This window comes from Mauremys mutica, chromosome 12 (genome assembly GCF_020497125.1).
Source record: "Mauremys mutica isolate MM-2020 ecotype Southern chromosome 12, ASM2049712v1, whole genome shotgun sequence".
Taxonomy (NCBI): Eukaryota; Metazoa; Chordata; order Testudines; family Geoemydidae; genus Mauremys; species Mauremys mutica.
In genome coordinates this window covers 78,711,451-78,723,636 of record NC_059083.1, presented here as the reverse complement: position 1 = coordinate 78,723,636, position 12,186 = coordinate 78,711,451, and the positions used below count along the sequence as shown (strand labels likewise).

The 12,186-nt window shown below is 45.7% G+C and overlaps 1 long non-coding RNA gene across 1 annotated transcript in view; it reads left to right on the top strand.

Moving 5' to 3' along the window:
• LOC123345784 overlaps positions 1 to 12,186 on the top strand; it is a 75,913-nt gene that overhangs the window by 57,811 nt on the left and 5,916 nt on the right. Inside the window, exon 2 of the long non-coding RNA XR_006572862.1 lies at positions 7,855 to 8,019. This is a non-coding gene — a long non-coding RNA (uncharacterized LOC123345784). The remainder of the gene's footprint in view (positions 1 to 7,854; positions 8,020 to 12,186) is intronic.

Sequence of the window (12,186 nt, the reverse complement as noted above, 5' to 3'; positions counted from 1 at the left end):
CGGCCTCCCTCAGGGTAACACATTGGCAGAGTGCATGTTGTCTCCCCCTCTAGTAGTTGGTGCTCTAAAGGATAACAGTCTACTACTGCTGCTCACCAATGGAGCTGAAGTGTAAAAGGACTGTGAGGCTAGAGATTCAAAAATCCAGCTGCTGACCCATACGCTAGCTTCCCTCTACCACCTTGCTAGGTTCATCATCTCAGAGCATGAAGTCTGAGAGCAGTTCTGAGTCATTCAGTCCGTGACTTCTCGAAACAAACTGCTACTAGGAGCACTGCTGTTCTGCTGCTGTGGGCATTCGGCTGCTAGGGACTGGATTGACACCACATGCAGATGACCAAAGAGCCACCCGACAATAATAACTGGCAAGGACTGCAGGTGGCCTCCCTTGGCCTCAGTATCTGTGAGTGGCCCATTGTGACTGAAGCTTGATAGAGTCTAGCACAGGGGTGGGCAAACGTTTTGGCCTGAGGGCGACATCTAGGTATGGAAATTGTCTGGCAGGCCATGAATGCTCACAAAATTGGGGATTGGGGTGGGGGCTCCGGCTGGGGGTTTTGGCTCTGGGGATGAGGGGTTGGTGGTGCAGGAGGGTGCTGTGGGCTGGGACTGAGGGGTTCGGAGGATGAGAGTGGGATCAGGGATGAGGCAGGGGGTTGGGGCACAGGAAGGGGGCAGGGGTGCAGGATCCGGGCAGCACTTTCCTGAAGCAGCGGCATGTCCCCGCTCCGACTCCTATGTGGAGGTGCAGCCAGGCAGCTCTGCAGGCTGCCTTGTCTGCAGGTGCTTGGGGTGGGCGCAGTGTGAGAAGCCCCCTGGCTGCCCCTACACGTAGGAGCCGGAGGAGGGACATGCTGCTGCTTCTGGGAGCCACGCGGAATGGTGCAAGCCCCTGACTCTGCTCCCCAGCGGGAACTCGAGGGCTGGATTAAAACATCTGGAGGGCCGGATGCGGCCTCCGGGCCATAATTTGCCAACCCCTAGTCTAGCAACTCCCAGTGACAGCCAGGAGCAGGAGTACTGTGCTGTCCTATTTAAATTTAGTCTTTGTTCTGTTCTCACCCCCTGAGAGCCCTCCCCTGCCTTACACGAGGCTTATCAACCCAGAACTTCATCATGCAGCCAACCTTCAAATCCAAGAGACTCTCCTCAAGCATCAAGCCCATCGCAGACATAATCTGCCCTCACAAACTCCACCCCCTCGGCTCCCAGTTTAGGGACATGTGAGCTGGAGCAGGCTATGCTGATTTCAAGAATCATTACCACATCTGGGTAAACTTGAAACTTCACCAACCTGGTTAGATCCTCTGCTCTGGCTGAGCTGAATTAGTGGCAGACCAGAAGCTTGTGCGGTGGTGATGGCCATGGAGGGAAGGGAGTCAGGGGTGCCTCTAAACCACCCTCCTGGGGCTGAGCTGCTGGGGCTTTCTTATGCTGCCTTAGGGCGGCTTTCATTTACCCCAGCTGCCCAAAGGATTGTTCTGGCAGCCAGGGATGACTGAGGGCAGGGGGGTTTATGGCAAGCCCAGACATGGTCTCTAGACCCTGGACATGCCATTATGCTAGGGGCCAGGAGGCATTTTGGGTAAGATTCTCCAGGTAAGGCAAAGCCAGGGGGCTTCTCAAGCACCTGCAGAGCAGGCAGCCTGCAGAGCTGCCTGGCAACTGGAGCTGGGCTGGAGATCTGAGCAAATTCAGTATCCGTGTGATTTGGTTTGGTTTGCAGCTTGCGACGCTGCTGGTAGCCGCGAGGACCGTAGCTGGACATATGTGCCAGTTCCGTGAAAGAAAAGGAATTGAGACCCTGTAGAAAACTCAAAGGGAGTCGTTCCCCAATGCCTTTGATTGCGAAAATGTGGATCTAGGTAATTTCCTAAGCTCTTTTTCTCAGGACTGTACATTACATCACATGAAAAAGGCTATAGAGGCCTTTCACAGATTCAGAGTCTCACTTCACAGGCAACGGTTGCAATGCTATGCCATTGGGTTTGAGTTCTTTATATAAAAGCCTCTTTAGAGTTTGCTGGTTCATGTCAAGGTCGAGCATCTAAACATTTGACTTAGCAGGACCATCTTTTGTCTTTTAGCTCTTTTCAAACTCCATGTGCCTATTAGTCCTTAGCAACCCTAAAACTCCAGGCCCATAACATGAGCTCAGCACAAGCAACCCTACAATATTATTTCGTGCTAAGCGCTGGGAGCCAAAGAAACCCAGAGAAGGGCTTGATCCATGCCTGTGATTCACAAACAAACATGTACAGCGCTGCATTCACAAGCAACCCTACAATAACAAGTGCGTATGGTTACTATACTGGCCTCCAGTGTGTACCTGGCCTATGCTCTCCCTTAACTTCCAAGGGAGGAATTTCCTCACTTTCTAGTATGAGGTCTGCAGCTCCAGCAGGCAGTTAGCAAAGAGAGTCTCTCCCTGGGAAGTGCCCTGCAGTGCAGGGCAGAGAGAGCATGAGTTATGTCCTAGCGCTATCAGCCACATCTTTCATGTTTACGTCTTTTGGCCTGATTCTCTGCTGGGTGAGTAAATCTGCAGCTGCAGAGGCTGAGCTCTGTTACAAAACTGAAGGATTTACTTCCAGGTATTGAAAGGTTTATAGCTGAAAAATGTTAAGTTGCACAGATTCTTCAGTTGGAGAAAAATCCCCTTCCTCCTCTCACACAAACTCTCCTCTGTAAGGAGATGAGTTAAGGGGACCTTGTGATGCACATGGAATTCTGCAATTTCAACTGCAGAAAAAAATTCCATCTTAAACTCGTTTAAAACAGTAATTTGGGGACCTGGTTGGTATGCTGGAGTGTGCATATGGGGGAAATGTTACAGAATAAATATCTGGTCCAATGCCCTCCATCCTGCAAAGACACCCCTGGGTGCTATTTGAAGATGAGTAGAGAGGAGAATTCCTCCATCTTTTATTTCCAAATGTCTCTGCTTCCTTTGCTCCATTAACTCTGGAACTGGCCCTAACATCTTCACTACAAACTCATGGATGAAAATTATAATAAGCATTTGTTTCTCTCAGCAACTAAGCATTCTGAAACTCTTATTGTGCTAGGAAGGGGACAGTTTTGTACATTTCTCAGTATGCAGACAAAATAAGAGAGAGAGAATGAGTGAGAGTGTGTGTGTGTGAGAGAGGAGAAGAATTTTTCTCCATGCAAGAGAGAAAGTAAGTGTGTGTGTGTGTGTGTGTGTGTGTGTGTGTGTGTGTGTGTGTGTGTGTGTGTGTGTGTTTTACAGTGAAGAGTGAGAGACTGTGTTCTAGCGGTCAGAGTGGGGGAATCAAACATTCTGGGTTCTGTTCCTGCTTCTAAAACTGATTCAGTGTGGGCCTGTGACTAAGTCACTAACTTATCTGTGCCTCATTATTTCTTTGTATTACTGCAGCTCCTAGAGTCACCAGCGGTTATTAGAGCCCCATTGTTATAGGTGCTATATATACTCTTCTTATATGTTCCATTCTATGCATCCAATGAAGTGGGCTGTAGCCCACAAAAGCTTATGCTCAAATAAATTTGTTAGTCTCTAAGGTGCCACAAGGACTCCTGTTCTTTTTGCGGATACAGACTAACACGGCTGCTACTCTGAAACCATTAAAAACACAGTAAGACACTCTCTGGCCCAAAGAACTTGCAATCTACATAAACCAGCAGATGGCGGGGGGGGGGGGGGAAGGGGAGGGTGGGCAGGGCTACAGAGGCAAAAGTGACTCTCCAAAGATCACGCAGCAGGTGAGAGGCAGAGCTGGGACTGGACTGCAGATCTCCTGGTTCCCAGTCCAGTGCTCCAGCCCTCAGTTTCACCATCTGTACAATCCAAATAACACCACCTGTGGGGGCTGCTGTGAGGATTAATTAACGCTCTGTATGGTGCTAGGGAAATACAAAGGTTTGTTAGGGGAGATTTAGTAAGGCTGTTAATTAGTGATTGGTATTATAAAGTGCTTGCCCTCGTGGTCCATCTCTCAGAGCATCATGATGAAGTGATGAGCGTTCCACTTAGTGAATCCACCCTCCTGCAACCAATGCCAATCGCAAGCACATTTTCTTAAGCTACTTCTACACTACCAGTGAGGGGTATGATTCCCAGCTTGCTCTCCTCTGAGGTAGCATGCTAAAAGGATTAGCTGTGGCCCTGGGCAGCGGCGGAAGGGGTAATTAAGCCAGGAACATACCCAGGGGTTTATACGTGGGGTGGCTAGCCTGTGCTGTCGCTCACAATGAGTCACGCTCACTACATTATAAGACACACCATGACAGTGACGCACGATTGCAGAGACTCCCAGTTATCTTGGGACCCTTTCATGCCCTGAAGGCCTGTGTTGCAAGCTGTGAGACAGCCACACAAAAGCAGTGATTGGGGCTGAAGGAGCAGATTATACATCAGATCTGGGACCACTGATTAGAATCCCAAAATTTGACTCAGCCTTTCACCCTTCTAGAGTCATAGAGTTCCCTGCATTTTACAGCACGCGGGTCTTTCAGAGGACATCTTAAAAAGAAAGCTTCTGTTTGCCCTGTACGTCTTATTTCAAACTTTTCCCAGCTCCTGCTGTGCACTGCAGCTGCCTCCTGCCCCAGAGGTGGCTGTATTTCTGTGTATCCAACTTACAAAGCATCCTGGGTCCCTCTGTGGTGACAGGAACTTTAATAAATGCATAGTATTATTCATTTTATCATAAGAGGTAGTTAATTCACTCACTCCTTAAACTTCCTGCATTCATTTCCATAGACGGCCTAATGTTGCCTTGTGTGGGATAAACCCACAAGACAACTCTGAACATTAGCCCTGGTAGCTCAGCGGCATATGGAAAAGATTAGTAATAAACAAATGAAGTCCCTAAAATCACTTGTCCGAGAATACCCAGGTCACCTCCCTTCCCGCTGTCCCCTCTCTGCTATTCGCAGTGTAAGTCTGGAAAGAATTTGGGGACAGTTTTTGAAAAGTGATGTGAAATAGATCAACTTTCTCTAGCCTTTTGGGTTGCCCTAAGCAACAGGTAAGGATGAGGTCTCTCAGGACTTCAGTGCCAGCCCGGTCTCTCACTCGGGCTGTCTTTGTTTAAGTGCTTGGTGCTTCACGGACTACTCCCTGGCCCTGGAGGATAGAAAGGCTTTTACCGTCACTGGGCCCAAGACCGTTCCAACAGCTGTAACAATTTCATTTTTAATTTACTCAGTACAGGCTTGTCTCTGCTTAATCCATCAAGACAACGTTGAGTTTTCTCAGCCAATAAATTCAGAGCGCGTGTGTGTGTGTGGAGATGAAGGGTCGCAGGAAGGATTCAGGCCAAAGGACTTGGAAAAACTGTAGCTAAATTGTAGCCAAATGAATAGGAATCTCTCCTAGCCTACTGTGAATACCAGCAAAATGGACCCAGGGCTTGCCATAGTGCAGTGCAATAACCTTCTTGGTCACAGCTGCTCTCCTGTGGGATAATCTGCCTAACAGGTTCCTTGTGCAGCCAGGATTTCTTATATTGTGCTCAGCTGAGGACCTCTGAGTGTTCTTGTTTTTAAAAGTTCATGCAGCTGAGAATATGCCCTCTAAGTTCTAAGATCTATTTTCCTATGCGTGTAGATCCCCCATTTCTGCTTCTGTTCTTCTCCCGTCACCGGAACAGTCACTTCCTCTCTCTTTCCCCTACCCCCGATTCCTGCCTCCTTCCAGTTCCCCCTCCCTGCAATTCCCTCCTTTACTCAGCATCCCTTAAGCCCATCATAGCTTCCTGCTCTACTCCCCTCACCCTGAAAAAAAAATGATTTGCACCTTTGCTGCTTTTACATCTTTGCTTTGTGAAGATGTCTCTGCATGCAGTGTCTCCTCTCACACACTCCATGCACCCCCACGGCCCAAGGCATTCCTTCCCTATTCCTTATCTCACCACAAAATGCTTGTGAGCACTCAGGATGAAGAAACCAATACAGGTGGGAAAATATTGCATTATATTATGAGGGTGATGTCCCTGTTTATTCATTTTTTAAACAACCAAATGACATTGCTGGGATGCACTTTACCTTGTTTCCCGCTCTTTCCTTTCTTTAAACTAAGGAGTAAGAAGAAACCTCCCTGCATCCCCCTTGCATAAATAAGCTGAAATACCTTCTTCTTCATGGTTTTTCAAGGTGTAACAACACTGTCTCCTCTGGGTACCACTTTCACTCCATCGCTGATTGTCAAAGGCACTGTGCCTCTTTGAACAAGGTTTATGGCTTTTTCTGGTGGGTGGTATGACTGTTCTAAATCAATCAGATGACATTAGCCTAATGTCTAATTAGCCATGGGTGGGCATGTTCTTTGATTATAGGAAGGACCCCAGGCAATGGCTGGTGTTTTTAAGGTCCGTTTCTACACCTATCAATCATCGTTTGACAAGCAGCGCAGGAAAGAGGAAAAATAATCTGAAAGGAAAAAAAATGATGTTAAAGTATTAATCTCCCTCTCTTGCTTTCATATTGTAGTTGTCGCTGAAATAAAGATTGTTATTCTGCTCTTCCCATTGGTATAGGAGCAATCTTCTGTAAATGTAGGTAGAGAGGTGGGTTTTCATTTTACGCAGAGGGTGAGGAGAACTAGCAATGAACTAACACTTGTTATTTTTAAATACCCTGTTTTAAATAGTATGTTTCATTCTGTTGCTGTTCCTAGAATTCACTTCACTGCAGGACAGATGGGGAAGAGGTTTTGGAGAGACGTGCCAGAGGCATACTTGAAATAATAGTAATGCTAAAAATAATAAAACCTCTCTGAGATGTGCTGGTTCTGATTGTTCTACACCTGGCTGTTCCCGCCATTCTCTGAGACCACATTTTAAAATTGCAGCGTGATGATTATCCAGGAACTAGAGATTAACCTGGTGGTTAAACTGCCTTAAAAAAGCCTTAAAAATAGATTAAAATAATTTCATTTTCTTGCACTGTTCTCATCAATATGAAAACAGGCAATTTTAAAACCCATTTTTTCCCCGTGTGAATCTTACTGGAAAAATTCTAAAGAATGTAATAGAAAAGGATAGGGTTTTCTGACCTGTCCTATAGAATTTAGCAGAAAACTATAGCCCTGGTATAGAATTCTACAGCATGGTTTGAGAAAGCCGCATTCTCTGATATTGATTTGTAAAATATTTTCTGTAAGACCCCATTCAGTTTCAGAGGTCACGAGCCTGAGAGTCACATTTCATTTGCATGTGTATGGGGAATTTAAAAATAAGATCAATAAAGTTGATTGGAAAATGTTTTCCTTCCCTGCTCCCACCTCCAGCCCCTAGAACATTTCAATTACATTTTAAATTTGTTGTTGTCCAAATTTTCCACTGATAATTTCAATTTTTTGTCAAAATAAACAAAAATCTAGATATCAAAAGATGTTCAGCTGAGAACGGTCAAAAAGTGATTTGGGGCTCAAAATGTTTCGAATGAAAAAACAAACCTTTTCCCATTATTTTCTGTTAATAGATGAATAGAAATTGCTGTTGGAGGAGTTCAGCAGCCATCAGGCCATGCAGTTAGCCAGCCTCGCCCTCATCCTATGACTTTTGGAAGACAAAGGAAGCCATGAGTGTAAATTTAGGAGTCTCCTCAGGGCTTGTCTACACTACAGGTTATGTCACTCAGGGATGTGAGCCATGTAAGTCACACCCACCTAAGCGCTGGTGTGGACAGTGCTATGTTGGTGGGCCAGCTTCTCCTGCCGACATAGCTATCGCCTCTAGGGGAAGTGGTTTTATTATGCCGATGGGAGAACTCTCTCCTGTCGGCAGAGAGCATCTTCACCAGATGCCCCACGTCAGGCTGCATTTGGGCTTAGGTTGCATTATTGTTATTATGTTTGTACAATTTCAGTTTGCCTACAGTGATACGGTGTGTGCTACAAAGGAATCTATGTGCTGAGGAGACTAGAAAATGAAAAGCCGTGGTTGTTTCCAGGCATTTCTACAAAAGCAGGGCTGATTCAGAAACACCGGACTAAACCAAGTGATGGAACTGGAAGAGAGCGCTTGGGTTCAGGTGCGTGCACATGCAAATTCCTTAGCATCTTGTAGACTATTAAAATATCCATGACTCCCATAAGCCAGTCAGTACCCAATCCTCAGTAACCCCACTCCACCCAGCCACTATGGAAAAGTCCTACAGACAATAGGGTACTAAAGAAATGTAATGCAACCTATAGAAGTTACTCTGAAGACTTATAGCATTTGATGGAGACATATTTCCTATCTCTAGGTTTTCTGATGCATCCTATAGGATTTTGTAGTCCGGAAATAATTATTAAATTCTCTAGGATGGTATAAGAAATCAGTAGAGGTCAGTGGAGCTATAGCTGTTTATACCAGTAGAAGACATGGCCCTCTAGAGCTGGGTTGCTCTTGGGTTTGGGTTTGGGTTTTTTTCGGGGGGGAGGTGTTGGTTTCTGATCTTTTTTATTTTAGCATGATCCTGGATGCTGCATCATCAGAGCCCAGTGTATGCTCAACAGTGTGTTCTGCAAAGGCTCCTGGGCATAATTATTGATCTGAAGACACTTCACTTGGAAGTTAGAAATCTTAGCTGCCTTTGATCTCCAGTCTGTTTCCTTGCACAAAAAACTAATGGATCTGTTGTTCTGAGGGATACAAGATACAAGGGATTTTTGCTTTGTTATGTTTTTTAAAGTCAGCTCCAGAGCCCTATTGTTCATAGGCCCATTAAAATGGTCACATGCTTAGAAAGACCCGGTTAGTGCTATTTAGTGACCCTGCTGTGCTGTCGTTCTGAAAGGGGGATAGTGTTGCTAAACTGGCTATTGAACCATGCAACTGGGCTGCCCCTCCGAGGGAAAGCGGGGAGGGCTCTCCTGCGCTCTTTCAGGAGAGTTTTTGTGTGTGTGTATTTGTGTTGAATGTGAGCGGCTAGGCTTCTATTCTGCTCTTGCTGAAACAGAATAAGGTGGCGCACAATGGGACAGGCAGAAGAGAAGGGAGTGGAGAAGGGGGGTGGCCCATACAACAGGTGCACCAAAGATGGCTGCCACTTTCCCACACATATCACTCAGCCTCCAGTGGCCTCAGAAGGGCCAGGAACTAAATAGCCTTTGGGATCAAGTGTCTGCAGGTTAGATGTGGGAGAGAAAAAGCGCAGCAAAGCGGGGGAATAGAAGGGGGGCGAGTTGTTTGTGCTTCTGCAGCCCTGTTATTGCCATCTCTAAAGTCGCAACTTGCAACATTATCTGTGTTCTTTTGCTCTGATAGTCACACACTGCTGAGGTCCTGTGATCGTACCTTGCGGGTTGGACACAGAGACAGTTACCATTGTGCTTTGTCTCCTTTAGTGGCATATCAGCCACTTTCTCTGCTTCAGGTAGGACTGGAAATTGCCTCACAACTCAGGTACTACCCGGCATGATGTGCTTTCCATTGGCTTCTTGCCAGGCAACGGGGCATATGCCCTTTGCCCCGCCCTCACAAACTTTTAACCTCCCACCCTTTCCTTTTAGAAAGGTCCTGTGGAAATGAACAGATGGTGAAATAAACGGCAATTAAATAGCATTCTGTTGAAATGATTCTACAGTTCTGTGGAATATAACAGAGAATCAGAACCTTCTTTTATGTTTATTGAACCTTTCTGAAGAATCTATAAGTGGGATCAAATTTTCCACTCAATATTCTGGCTAGGTTAAAGCTTCCATAGGAAGACACTCATTGTCTGTTAAGCCCTATAGGAGTTTTCCGTAAGATTTAGGACCAAGAGTTTCAAAGGTGACTTAAGATTTTGGGTTCCCAGCTCGAGACACCTTATGGGAGCTCATTCAGTGCAGCAAGTTGCCTCTTCCCCAAATTTGAGGCATCTGAAATCACAAGTCACATTTGAAACCCTTCATTTAAGTTGAAAGCGAGCCTGGAGGAGTGCTGTGCATGTGAACTACTGTAAGAGATGATGGGCATGATAGGGTTATGAAAGAAATATCACATAAGTTCTCTGGGAAAAGAGGCTTATTAAAATATTTTCATAAGAGGCATGTTATGGTTTAAGGCAGAGAAAAGAGCACTATAATTTCAGAGGTGCTGTGATGTAGGAAAATGGCAGAGCCTATCCCATAAGCCCTAGACTGTGATTAGGAAACATTAGGGTATCAGAAACGGGACTCTCTACCTGTCAGATGCACTTTCAGCCAGGACAGGGTTTCCTTCTCATTTATTATGAAGATCAGTGTTTCAGATCTACTCTCATGAGGACTGTCTTTCTGTCTCTTTACACCAGTGGTCCCCAACCTTTTCGTCTGGCGGGCGCCAGACGAAGGACCGTGGCGGCAGTGGAGCATCTGCTGAAATGCTGTCAAATTTCTGCGGCATTTTGGTGGCGACGCCTCTCGATGACGCCGCTTGTCGGTGGCAAGCGGCGTCATTGAGAGGCGTCGCCGCCGAAATGCTGCCGAAATTTGACAGCATTTCGGCGGATGCTCGACCGCTGGCCAAGACGCGGGCACATTTAGGGCATGTAGGGGACCCCCTGCTTTACACAATTGCTTTGTCTTGCAGCATGTTTGTTGGGAGGAATGTTGCCTAGTGGTTAGTGTCTGGGACTGAGTCAGGACTCCTGGGTTCTGTGCCTGGCTCTATCATTGATTTGTGGGTAACAACCATCAGCTGGCAAATTTAATCCACAGTCTAGCAGCAAAATCTCTGTCTCAGAGAGAATGTTTCTTCTAAATACTTATTGTCAGGAGACTGTGTTCTCTGTTTAAAACCTTGTTGTTAAAAGCTATTTACCAGTAAGTCAAAGGCCCTGCTCAGAGTACAGCAAAAGCCAATCCTCTGAAATCCAGTAGAGGGGGCACAGTGAGGACTCCTGTATAACATTGCTCTACAGGGGCCATCTCTGAACCATTAGCATGAGACCACAGCATAGCCAGTGGATCCACAACTCCATGGATCAAGTAGCTAAAACCTTTGGAGGTGGGGATGGGGTAGGGGAAGCGCATGGAGCATGGATACAACTGCATCCCTGACGCTGAATTACGGCCCGTGGATGTACTCAGCTGTCGATTCACAACGTGGAGGAGGATTGCAAACTACAAGCCCTGGGGGAAACCCTGTACCAAGCCTGTTGATTCAGGCTTCACGCTGGGAGGCGGGCATTTTGTCCCTGTTCTGTTATCACCAGACTTGCTGAATGCTTGTCTGAACCAAATCTTCAGCTCTTCTGAAGTGTGCTTCTCATTACAGTAGGGCCCAACATTTCAAAATGTGGAGCCCAAAACATAGGCTCCCAAGTCAATATTTAGGCTTCTAAATAAGAAGGTTGATGTTCCAAAAATGATGGGCATCCATTAACCTCAGAAGGAAATGCTGGCTGCTCAGCACTTTTGAAAATTCAGCTACTTATTTAAGACCCTGGCTGTCCAAATCTCAGTAAAATTTAACACAAATTGGATGCTGAAATCCCTTAGCTGGCTTTGAAATCCTAGTCTAAATATGGATGTAGGAGCTTAGTTTTAGGCTCCTAGCTTTGAAAATCATGGCCAAGAAGCATAGTCACCACGGTGATTAGATATTTCATAAATAACTATATAGACAGAACTAGTATGCATGTTTGTAAAGAGCTGTAGCACAATGGAGCCCTGACCTTTGACTGGGAATTCTAGCTGCTCTTGTAATACAATGTCGAATTTTCATTACCTGTTAAAAATGGAGACACACATTTGGCCACTTGTTAGCTAGCTGGTGAGCTGAGAGCTTTTCTCTCAACATTCTAATTGCACAGCATATCAAATCAAAATCTCCTTCTAGCTTTAAATGTGCCATGCATTTGAATTACTCACACAGTCCATTATGCCCCGTTCATGGCTTTTGGTCTCCTCCCACAGCTCGTGTTTGCTCATTAGTATTTTAAGAGTCATTTTTTTTCTCTGTCTGAAACGGAAAAGGGGGAGCGGGGAGTTTTCATTTATACAGACCTATTTTTTAATTTTTTTTTTTGAAAAATGCTCTTGGTGCCCAGAAGTGTCAAATTCTAACACGCAGAGGGAATAATGTTGGTTTTTAGCTGGTAATAGTCTGTGTTTTTGTGGCTGACTATTGGGAAATTTTTAACATATTTCTTTAGCCTGTAGTTTCAGGAGATTAGATGACTTTTTAATGTTCCCATGCAGAAAGAACATAAAGAAAAGTATATCCCTTTCTTAGTAATGTTTGTGGG